General features: G+C 52.1%; 1 protein-coding gene across 3 annotated transcripts in view; it reads left to right on the top strand.

Moving 5' to 3' along the window:
- Positions 1 to 12,104, top strand: part of BDNF (brain derived neurotrophic factor) — a 61,899-nt gene that overhangs the window by 33,510 nt on the left and 16,285 nt on the right. Inside the window, exon 1 of one of the 3 annotated variants that reach the window (XM_068685009.1) lies at positions 7,417 to 7,741. The exons of the other annotated variants lie outside the window; for them this stretch is intronic. The gene's annotated coding sequence lies outside the window, so the exon portion shown is untranslated. Of the gene's footprint in view, positions 1 to 7,416; positions 7,742 to 12,104 lie in introns of those variants that run through there. 3 annotated transcript variants of the gene reach the window in all.

The following is a 12,104-nucleotide window of genomic DNA, read 5'->3' as shown; positions in this document are numbered from 1 at the left end:
AATGTCATAATCGTTTATCCAGAGGGATTTTCCAGACAAAGTGGGGCGGAAATTCAGGCTCTCACGAGGCACGCGCTTCAGGGCAGAGGAGAGACGGAGAAGATGGACTTTCCACATTTGTTTTCTGCTGGGTTCGCCCCATCCCCTGGCACGCCAGCATGCCCCAGAGCAGCAGGGCAGGACCGAGGCGATGTACTGCCGCCTCCTCCACCACCAGAGGCCATTTCACCAGCTGCTGCTTCTGTGTGACAGCTGCCCGGGGCTCTGATTAGCAGCACGGCTTCCAGCTCGCCTCTGCCAGGGCTGTAAACGCGAGGCGTGTGTGTGCGATGCCAGTTCCCTCTCAGAAACTGAGAGTCGGGCAGGCTTCAGTGCCTGTTCCCCCAGGACGTACTGGGGATGATGCAGACGCAGTGCTGAGCCTCGTTTGGATCTGTTTGCCTCTTTATTTCCCTCAGTTTGCATTTCCAATGTGGTTTTCAAGCTGGGATGGCAGCAGAGCCCACCTGTGTGACCCCCTAGGTGCCTTGCAGGCCAGCCCTTCCCAGGAAGCCCACAGTTGTCTTTGGCTCCTGGCGCTAATTGCAGGGGGCGTTAATGCCCTCCTGCCCCGCAGCAGCCTCTCCCTCTCCGATCTGGCTACAGAGCTGTCAGTGGCCGTGGGTGACAGCCCAGACAGGGAACAAGGGCCGGGGGGACTTTGACTCCATCTGTAAAGAGGCAACCCCTGTCTCTTGGTAGGGAAGGGGTAGGAAAGGAAAGTTAGAGGGTTGTATGTATCCCTGGCAGGCTGGTGCTGGGTCACAGCATCTCCCGGGGCAAGCTAGCCATGTGGCAGGGGCTGTCTGGACAAGAGGGCAGCAAACCCAGCTGTGAAATGAGCATGTTGTCATTGTGCATCCCAAACTCCGATAACCACTGCAGGTTTCCGGCAGTTAACGGGGCCTACGTTAAGAAACTAATCAGAACCAAGCCCCTAGATTATACCAGTTCTTATTCATTTTCTTTTATCTCAATACAGCTTCTTAAAAGAATATTTTTAACGGATCTTTTAAACATTTCTAGTAAGAGGCAATAGACAAAATGTCATAATTTCCATATGAAGGAGTTTCTGTCAGTGCAATTCCTTTCTAAAAAGCCATTTTACCCTAATATGGTCCCAGAGTTTAAGTAACATATTCTGTCGCAATGACTTTTGCATCAAAACAATTTTTCTGTGTTTCATATCCAAGAAAAAATGTTGAATATTTAAATTCCGTATCCTTTTTGATCTTAATTCCCATCACAGAAGAGCTCTTTAGGCCTCATCAATGTGCTCTAGGTACAATATCAGAGTATATTTTTCATATGATGGGATCTAACCCAAATTAGGAAACCAAAGGGGAACACGCTATACGTGCCTGGAAGGGAAACGGATTCTGCTCCGAGCACGGAGCAGGGTAAAGCATCAAACAGAAACGTAACAAATATAGAATAATGGTTTAAATTCCTCACTGCAGAATCCTTGCTTAAAACCTAGCACTGGGCTCCGTACTGATTTACACACTTTGCATTCCTGCTGACTTCAGTGGTGTTTATATTCAAATAACCAAAGGCACAATAAGGCCGAGCAGGACATCATTGGATTGTAATGAGTTATAGCTGATTAAACAGGATAACTAATGGAAAACAAGGTGGTGTTTAAAGGCACCACTCCTTTGCAAGCATTTGCTTTTCAGCTGTATAAACTCCACAAAAACTTAAGAGTGTCCAGGAAATAAATGCTAATAATGTTTATGAGCTTGTACCCAAAATGCATGGGACCTCAGGCTCAGGTGTCCTGCTGGAGCAGGGGCTGGGTTTTGCTCCTGCACATGGGGTGGCGACATGGTCTTGTGGAGGCCACGTCCTCCTGTTTGAGAAGAGGCATTGGGCTCAAGGAAGGTTATTTAAACGCTGCTTAAAAATTTGCGTTGGTTTTCTGCTTTAGCACTTCTGCACTTTCAGACCCGGAGAGGCTGCACATCTGTCCCGTGCTCCTATCCCACCTCTGGGCACCCGTCACCGACAGCCCAGCGCCCGTGGCTGGGCCTTCAGAGCCGCGCGTCCCTGCCATTAATCTCCCAGGCGGAATGCGGCAACGCTTCTACGCCACATGGTTCCAGTTATTAAATTAGCAGAAGATTAACAATCCCAAGTGTTCAATAAACAGAAAAGACAGCAAACAAATGAAATGCGTTAGTTAAGGGAAATTTTGGCTTTAATGCAACTAATCCGGCGTTTGTGTTGTGAACCACAAGTCGCGGTGGCTGGGGGAGGAAGAGGACGTGATGTGGTCTGGGTGCTGCTGCCGCACTGACAATTTCACCTCACGATTAGTAAAAATGTCTGCTGCTCCTCAGCTACTTCTCTCTTTACTGCTCTGTTTGTTAGCATGGAGAATATTTTTACCTCTCGAGATGCTTCTTAGGTGAAATAATTTGATAACCTGTTTTAAAGGGCATCATCCTCAGGGCAGTAGAGCTGCGCGGCCCACACCTGGCGAGCTGGGGCCTGATGTCAGAGGAGAGGTTTGCTGCCTAAAGCCAAGTAACCACAAAGGGGCATTTGCAGTGTGGCCACAGAGGTTTCACCGAGGTTTTGGGGCTGGCTTACTTTTAGGATGTATCCAAAATAAGCTCTCCAGAGTTACGGACTGAGTAGGGTTTGGTGAGGCACGTGGATGGAGTCAGGTCAGACAAGGTGCCTGGCTAAGTTTATTAAACCTCTGGAATCTGATCCCTTTAAATATTAAAAATAATCCGCTGCATTGCATCTAATTGAAGCACAGTGAGTACGTCAAGGAAAGGAGAGCTGACTCAATCCCAGCACCTTTCACCCACACGCACACCACCCGCTTGCCGATCCCCTTCCAGCGCAGGGCTCCAGTGGCCGGCTCTGTCACAGGAGCGTCCCCGGCCATCTCGTCTCACTGCCCGCGGCTCTGGTTTCCCCCAGCCCCAGGAACCACATGCTTCTGGCCTCCAGGGCCAGAGGAGGTTCTCTTTCCCCTTCCCACACCAGCGTGGAGCCTGCCTCGTGCCGCTCCCGTCCTGCTGTTGGGGTGGCTGTGCCCGGCCAGGAGGCACACTGATGGGGCACACGTGTGCACCAACCACCACGTGTGACTCGCTCTCAGTCTCAGCGCCGACCGATGCCAGCAGAGGCACCTGCACAGGGGGGCGAGGCACGGGTGCAGCAGGGGCGAGCTCCGCAGCAAGTACGGTCATGAGCAGCTTCATGCCTCTCCGCACGGCGGGCGCGTGCACTTCCTCGTCGGCAAGGAGCTGATCTGCACCTACCACAGAGCTTTGTTGCTGCAGCAGTTCCGTGCGTGTAAATTGCTCTGAAATCCCTGACTAGGAGGCATGGGACAGGATCCAGGGTACAGATCCCCCGCATGATGGAAAACTGGCATACCTTTAGCAGACATGAGAAGAGACCAATTACTCTAATTGTTGGTTGGAGTTTTTTTTAATTTGCTTTTGCTGTAGCTGCAGGGTGACGGCGCCGAGCTATTAGGTGATATTTTCTCCAGTAAAAATGTTGTGGTTTCAGTCCCAGAGATTGAAAGGGTAGATTTCGCTGCTTTGTCCTGTACACACACAGCCTGAGAACCGCATCTAATGAAAGATCCTTGATTTTGCATTCCCACCTTCACTCTTTCTTGTAATGCTTTCCCTGCCAAAATGAGGCCGAAGCACCTCTCCGTGGACGTTGCTCACCAAAGGTGAAATTTCAATCAGTGCTGACAGTGAGCACCCCGAGCTGTTGAGGGCACGGCAGCCTGGCCACCCGGCAGGCCGCAGCCACAGGGCTGGACGTGGGGTGACACATGGGATCCCCAGCGAGGGGTTGGGTCCCCAAGGGTGCTGAGGGTTTTCTGGTCCCACTGGTGTCAGCAGGGTGCATGAATGGCTCCGGGGCATGCGCTGTGATCGCTGAATCATCAGAGAGTGGCGTCACAGCTCAGTCACCGTCTTACGAATGCGATACGCCTGCAACCTCCAATCGTGTTTATAACTCATTGCAATTCTTAGCATTGCTTGAGTTGGAAAAGTTTATTTCAATGAACTTTCCAGTCCCTTAATGTGAAAAAATAGCAAAGATAGGTAACTAGGAAACATGAATAAACATAATTAAACATAAAATACTTGTAGTGATATAAGAACTGACCTCAGGCAATTAAAATTATTAATAGAAAAAATACTCTAGTGTCAAAACCCGAGCACATCAACATCATTCTCATTTGTGTAATCAGGACTAGTTTATATTTCCTGACAACCAAGTGAGAGGGAGTCCAAGTTGCAGCTTCTTGACCTTTTACTCTTTGAAAAACAGGTTGAGATATTGTGTTAATGAAACAGGGAGTGTAAAGATACAGCTGTGGGGGGGGGCTGAAGTGCCTTTTGTGTATTGACCAACTGTGGACCTTTTAAGAAGTTTATTCTTTTCTAATATTGACTTTTTTTATTGCTTCTCTTACAATTGCAATGGGGGAATTTAAGAGCCCCACAAACTACTTTATCATACAATTAGTTTATCAGTAAATTTGGACCCTGTGCATCAATCACTGTAATGCATAACCTCCACTGAGACAGAAACCAGATGTGCGTGCTTCTGCTTTGCTCTTTGTAGTATCTATGGCATCGTTAGTGCCTATGCTATAGTTTAAATTCAATTCAGCAAAAAGCAACAGTCCTACCCCCCTACAAGCAGTCTGATACTGCTGCAGGGATAAATCAACATTATATTGATTGACAACTCTTAGTCGGACTATTTCTTACTCTTTCCTGTCGCTGTGTGGAATAGGGTGAAGTGTAATTGGTGCACGCGGAAAATAATTTTAACCAGTTAGGTGCAGGAAGAAGAGGCTCAGTGTCAAGGTGGGCACGCTGTGGTGGGGACACCAAAGGCTCGATGCACCGAATTTGTGCAGCCCACGCTGTCGCCCTCCTGCCAAGCACCACCAGGCTCTGTTGCCCACAGAGCCCAGCTGGGGCTTTGCACCCGTGGCCGGACAGCAGGCGTCCTGCAGAGAGAGGTGCAACGGGAGCAGTCGTTGTGGGACGCCTTGGGACCTCTGATCCTTGCACATGGATTGGGAAGGCGAGGGCTTGTGGACACCTCTAAGCCCCACGGGCATCCTGTGGAACAAGAAGTTGGACTCTGACCAGGGAAGTGTCTCTCCGAAAGGATTATTGGTTGCTTCACAAACTAGTGCCATGTGGGCCCAACCTTGTGGGGCTCATTCATACAAAATTCTCCTTGAAGTCAACGTCTGATTGAAAAATATGAAGCCCAGGTTGTACGTGCATCAAAATCCAGGCAGATCATTATTTACACTACTTTTTCATTTTCCCAGTAATCAAGCACTGGCTGGTAATAATCCCCCACGGGCTGATTATACCGGCAAGATAGAGCAGCTCTTCTGACCACACCTCTTCCCCAGGAAGATCTCAGTACCAGGGCGAAAGGCAGCATGTTCGCAGCGGATCAAAATGGGAATTTCAGCGTACAGTTGCCTGGAACTGATGGTTTTCATGTTCTCAGCAGAGTGGAGCTGCAAGCGTGTACCACCACAGTCTGTAACACGCTTCCTTTCCAGAATTAAAAAACTTACTCTGATTGCAAGCAGACTCTTTCTGAACACGGGCTGTCTTCCTCGCTCCTGAGAGCCAGTCAGCAGATGCTTCGGTGTCTCTAAAGGATGACACTCGCTGCTGCTCATCTGCATGTCTAGTGTGCGAGGAGACGAGTCCCTCCTCCAGGAATAACATGTGTGCAGTGTATTACATTGCAGCTAATTAAAGTAGCCCCTGCTGCTGTTCAACTCGACTGGTAGATCATTCAAATATTTGCAGGCGTCGTCTGATGAACACAGAATATTAAAACTCTTCCAGCTTGGTCTTCTCACAAGGCAAAAAAGCAGCTTAAAACGTGCAGCTGAAAACGTGAAATCAGGTACCATGGTAATACAGTTGTACCTGGAAAGCTGAATGGTGTCACGGAAGGAAGTCCAAGGCTATAAAACAAAATGCATGCAGCAACTTGGCAAGTTCCAGCTACAATCTTCGGGTTTGAAACCATGCTGAGAGATCCGCCTTGCAGCACCAGTGGGAGATACGGGGTTGTACAGATATATAACGATGGGAAAAGAGACTGCTGGTACGTTCCTAATGTCGGGATTTGAACACTACAGAGACAGCCGAGCAGGACTGGGCCTGAAGAGCCCCCGTTCTTAGCACCTACCTATCAGACAGCGAGAGCTGGGTGGGATTTCCCCGGACCAGGCTGCCAGAAGGGACTTTGAGAAGCCACCTCTTTTCCTGGGAATGGACCGGCTTTGGTCTGGAACGCGTGGTGACACAGAGGTGGAACTGTCTCACCAGCTCGGGGACACTTGCTGTCCAAACACAACAAACCAAACCCCCAAGTGCAAGGAGGATGGTGTCGTGGTACCCGAGCATGATTTTTAAAGAAGTTCTTAAAGCTGCAAAGGATATTAACCACCAGGATTGTTTCCCTTAATATATATTAAAAGCTGTTTTATATGGGAGGCCTTAGGTGTACTCAGATTTCAAACGCCTGGGATGTTTTACGACTTCACTGCTCTCATAAATGCAGGTGTTTCATAGCAAAAGCACACGGGCAATCAGACCGTCTGAAGGCAGCAATGAGTTGCACACATTTCCCCCAGGAGAAAGAAACGGGTGCGAGGCGGATGGGCCTTGGGCACGGCTTGCACCGAGAGGGCCCGCGGGCGCTGCTCGCCCTGCAGAAGAGCCCGGCACCGCCTGGCCCCGGCGGGGAGCGTGCCACGGCTCTGTCTTTACCGAGATCGGATGGAGCCACTCAATCAGGGGCTGCCATTACTGCCCGCGCCGTGCAGTTTCCACTATCAATAATTCACCGGCCCCGAGGCGCAGCCAGGAGGGGCCCGGGGGGCCAGGGGCTGCGCACGGGGAGCGGGCACCGCGGCCGCCTCCGCCTGTCCCGGCGGGCGCTGCCCAGCCCCGGCCCCGGCCCCGGCGCTGTCGTCGTCGTTGTCGCTGTCGCTGTCGCCGGGCTCGGGCAGTGCCGCCCCGAGCCGTGCGCCCGCTGCCCGCCTGCGGCCGGCCGCCGGTGTAGCGTTACCTGCGGCGCTCATTAATAAGCCATGCCTGCCATTATCTTGATTGCATTGCTAATGGGCCAGCCGCGCAGGGGTCAGCACGGGAGCGACATTTACACGCTCCGCGCCCGGCGCCGTAAACCAACACCCGCCGGTGCGGGTCCCCCCCCCCCCCGCCCCGCTCCCCGCTGCCGGCCCGGCCCCTCCGCGCCCTGCCCGGCCCTGCTCGGGGGGCGCCGGGGGGAGCGGGGGCCGGGCCGGGCGGGCGGGGCGGGGCGGGGGCGGCGGCGCGGAGCCTTTAAGCGGGGCAGCGCGGGGCCTGCGGCCGCTGCCCGGAGGCGCCCGGCCGGGGGGCGAAGCCGCTCGTAGGGCTCGAACCGAACCGAGCCGGGCCGGGCCGGGAAGCTCCCGCTCGGCGGCGTCGGGTGTGGGGGCTCCGGGACGCGGGGTCCGTCCTGCCGCCCCTCGGGGAGCTCCGATGAGACTCGCGAGCCGCCGCCGGTGCCGCCCGTGCTGCCGGGGCGGCGGGAGGCGGCCGGCGGGGCCGGGCGGCGGGCCGAGGATGTGAGTGCCCGCGGGGGAGCCGCCGCGCTGAGTGTGGACGACGAGGTACGGGGCGCCCCGACGGGGGCTCGCGGGGCCGGGCCGGGCCGGGGGGAGGCGGGCGGCGGAGCCTCGCGCCCCTTTGTTCGGCACCTGCCGGACCCCGCCGCCGTGCGGCGCCCAGCCCGGCCCCGTCCCGTCCCGTCCCGGCGGGGCCGAGCCTGGCGGGCAGCGCCCCGACGGCGGCGGCGGCGGCGCGGGGCAGGGCCGGGGGCGCGGGCGCTGCGCGGGCGCGGTCGTTGGGCGGGCGCTGGGCGGCGCGCGGCGCCCCCTGGCGGTGGGCGCGCAGCGGGGCCGGGCGCGGGGAACCCCCCGCGATGGGGTCGGGCCCCCGCGGGGCGGCCGGGCGCGGGCTCCGGGCCGGCGGCGGGGGCCGGGCGGTGGCGGCGGTGCCGCGGCGCGGGCGCTTTCCCCGTAGCAGCTGGTGGTGACCGTGCGCCCCGCGGCTGCTGCCGCCGCCGCGGGATCGATGTCGTTACTTATTGATGTTTCTGGTAACGCGCACCTAATGGGCGCGGGGGACGCATCCCGGCAGTGCGCTTTATCGGGCCGGTGGCTGTGCCATCGGTAATTCCCGGCTCGATCAGGACGGGGTGGGAGCTGCCGGGGCACCCTGCGGGCTGCGGCAGCGCCCCGAGCAGCCTTGGCCCCGCTGGGGGCCAAGCGTGACCCTGCCTGTGCTGTCCCGGTGGGGCCCCCAGGGGTACGGGTCCAGAAACCCATCCCTGTAGGCTGTGTGCATGTAGGGCTGTGCCCACTGACCCATCGCCTCGGTCTCGGGGCAAGGCATCGGCTGTGTTGGGAGTACAAAACAGCTTGGAGCTGGGAGCGGTTTCATCTGTTTGCTTGCTGAGAAGAGGTACGAGGGGAGCCTTTCCGCAGGGCTCCGTAACTCACAACAATTTTCTGCTGTAGTACTACCACTTAATGTTCAGCCTCATTGAACCTCAGCTGGGAAAACCCATTTGTAAGTAGCATGCCTTCTGTTCAAATTGCCAGTGTGCTCTGCTTTCCAGAGCTGCGGAGTAGGATCCTGTAGCTGTATGGCTGTGAAATCAGGGTGAACTGGGTCGGAAGGATCAAGGGATCACTTTATTTGAAAAATCCAGATGTAACAAGGGAGATAGCAAAGGAGAATGGGAAGGGACTTTTGTCTTGGAAGCTAAGCTGAAAAAGTTTAGTTTCAAGCAGTGTTCTTTTAAAAGCACGCTGTAGTACTACAGTATGCTGGAGTACTATGAAACTGCACAGATGCAAGGGATCTCAAAGATTAATTAAAATGTGAAAGAATACAGTGGAAGAGGAGGATCACTGCTTTTGCTTTAAAGGTCTGCGTGCAATGACAATGCTAACTGAGAGCAGCTGCAGTTAAAAGCCTGCTGAGGTACCTGTTGCCCCATTGCTACCCCCAGGAAAACATGGCAAGCTGCACCTTCAGCTCTGCAGTAGTTCTCTGCCAGGGTGCAGGTATGAAAGCAGGTCACGAGAAGCTCATGAGTAGGAGACCATCTTGTCATTTCCCTGCATGAGCCTGCATCAATGAAAGAAACAATTAGCTCTGCTGAGTGAACTGCAGAGCAAGTGTGGTCCTATCAAAAACCAAAAGTATTTCCTGTATCTGCCTTCCTGTCTCGTGTGAAAGGCTGAGATGTTGTTCTCTGAATGTATCTTGTGCTTGCACTAGAAATCGCACGTTAGGCATTGTGTGAATTGGTGTAGGCTCCACTAGAAGAGGATATGTGCTTTGAATAGGTTAATTACCAACTTGTCTTGACCTGTTTGCAAGCATCTGTTGTGAGCACTTGGTTCCTCCTAAATAGCTAAATTGCTGCTGAATTAGGAAGCTCTCAATCACTTAGGTCAGTTCATACGCTGGCATTCTTGGTAATACTTAGCTGTGAACACCCTTGAAAATGAAGCTTTGAAAAGCACTGACGCTCAGCTATTTTTGTGTATCGCTGAAGTGACGTGGTAACTCAATAACCTGCTGCCTTCAGCTCCAGGTGGGAAGGCGCTCTGTGTGACCGCGCCTTTGTTCCCTGCAGTACTCTGCTGGCAGGTGGCACCAATGTGGCCTGAGCGAGCTGCCTGAAGGACAGGCAGGGATGGGGCTGGTAGGCTGTGCCTGCTGCCAGCTCACAAAGCCCATTGTTTCCTGTGCTGGTGCACATCAGTCAGCATTAGAGCTGACTGCATGCCCTTTGGGGCAGGGATCGTCTCACCTGTCTTCTGTGCGCGTGAGGTCCTGGTCCCTGCAAGGACTCCTCAGTGCTCTCATAATGCAAAAATAACAGATCTTGCTAGGAACAAATGCTGGCAACTCTTATTACAGTGCCTTAAACTCTCATGTTATTAAAATAAATACTTGCGGTACTTGATTTGGAGGCACTATAATATACAACAGCAGAAAAATAAAATGCTTTAACTTTGGAGATTCAAGAGTGTATTAGTGGGGTAGCCATTATATTATGGGCTACATGCTCCGACATAATCTTAAGTTGGTGATGTTGCTTACAATTACAGGCTCCAAGCTATCAAATAAGGAACGCTTTTCATGAGCTTTCCAAGCTAAGCAGGTCAAATAGTCACAGAGAGAGTGTAGATGATCTGTAGGGTTGGAGTCATGTTTTCTCCTCTTCAGTATTCAGGACCTAATTATCAGTTGACAATAGACAGGTGGAACTCAGCTGCTGCACACAACTGTAGCTATGAACATCTCATTGGGACAGTCTGTGGTATTGAAGATGCTGTAGATTTTATGTGATAGGCAGGTCTTGGCAACAAAAGAAAAAAACAACCCCATCTCAGCCAATTTCTACCACTTAAAAATTGTGAGCGGAGGACTGGCTGAGATGGTACTGATTTGAGATGATAGTAATCCTTTAGTAACACTGATCCTGGTGATAGCAGAACAGCCCATTACAGCGTAATTTAGGTCCCACAACTGGATACAGCTGTTTGAAGACAAGTACCGTGGACAACTAGAGAAAGCAGAAGGAAACTTCATTTAGTGAATTCTCATGCCCCGGTGACAGCTGCCATAAGGCTGTAGCAGTTGTATACTCCTCTCGATAAGAATATTGTATTTTTCAGAGAAGTCAGTTTGAAACCAGTTAATTAGGACAGTTATTTCTGGCCGTGGCATTTGTACAGAACAGAAGGCATGATTGTTCTTATGTTTGTTTCTCCGAGTCCTTTGATCGGCTAGAAGCTCTCGATGCTTTACGCTATAAATTACCTCAATACTTTGGCAGTTCATTTCTTTTCTTGTGTACTTGGTTAGGAAAATGCAGAAATCCTTGTGACTCAGCTTCAGACTACTATAAATTATGAAGAAATGGGGGAGGGGGTCACACTTCAAATTAGGAAAGGCAGTTCTTGGAGGCTGGGAGGAATACTGGTTGCTAAATTTGAGATAAGCATCTCCTGGTATCTCGAAATCTGAGCAGCTACCGCCACCTAGAGCTGCATGGCACAAACACGCCGCTGTGGCCGGCTCTCCGTCTGTGCCTGGACGGTGAAGATGAGTGGGGCTGCAAATTGTTGGTCCTCCTTGCCAAAAGCCACTTGAGCGTGTGCATGAGCGCTGTGCTGAGCCCTGGGACAAGGGTGGTGCCTGCGAATCCTGTTGGGCGATGCAGGTAATGAGTCTTCATACGCAGTCTTCCTTAGGTGGCTTAGGCAGGTAAACAAGGAGGATCACTTCGTGTAAATCATTTGCTGACTGAACTTCGCAATACACCTGAAGAAGTTTGTGCAAATCAAATTGCTGTGGGTGCCACTGAGACTTGGTAGTGTCCAAAGCTCTCACTGAAAAGGTGCGGTGTAGAACTGGTTCCTTAAGGATCTGTGCTGGCTCGTGGCAGCTCTCGTTTCCCCTGCTCCCTCATCGAGGTCTAGGAGTGGGCAGCCTGCAGTAGATGTTTGCTGGGAAAGAAAAACTTCTGATTTTCTTCATACATTGACTCTGCAGCAATTAGCTTTGTTTTGCCAGACCCGGCATTTTCCCAGTTTCAAAATTAAATATTGAGGTGAAACTAGATATGTGGATATTTGTTGCTACTCCAAACCTAACAATGTGGAATATGTTTTTTTTTATATCTACTCTGCTTAGGTTATAGGCTTGTTTTGTTTTGAGCTCACAAGTTTATATGTGTATGTTTTGTACACCAGTTTTTGGCAATAGGAGGCTCTGCATTTGGGAGAGCAGAATAAGCAGCATTGTTCCTTATTTAATTTGCCAGGAACTGCTTACAAGGAGAATCAATGTGCCTTTTTCATTCACCAAACTCATAATCTCATCTGCTGTTATTTCGGCTCAACTCTTGCGGACACAATATATTTTGAGGGCTCTTCATAACAACTGCTG

The sequence above is a fragment of the Anas acuta genome, chromosome 5, assembly GCF_963932015.1.
Source record: "Anas acuta chromosome 5, bAnaAcu1.1, whole genome shotgun sequence".
Lineage (NCBI taxonomy): Eukaryota > Metazoa > Chordata > Aves > Anseriformes > Anatidae > Anas > Anas acuta.
Note: the sequence above shows the minus strand (reverse complement) of the source record. Positions and strands in the feature narration are given on the sequence as shown.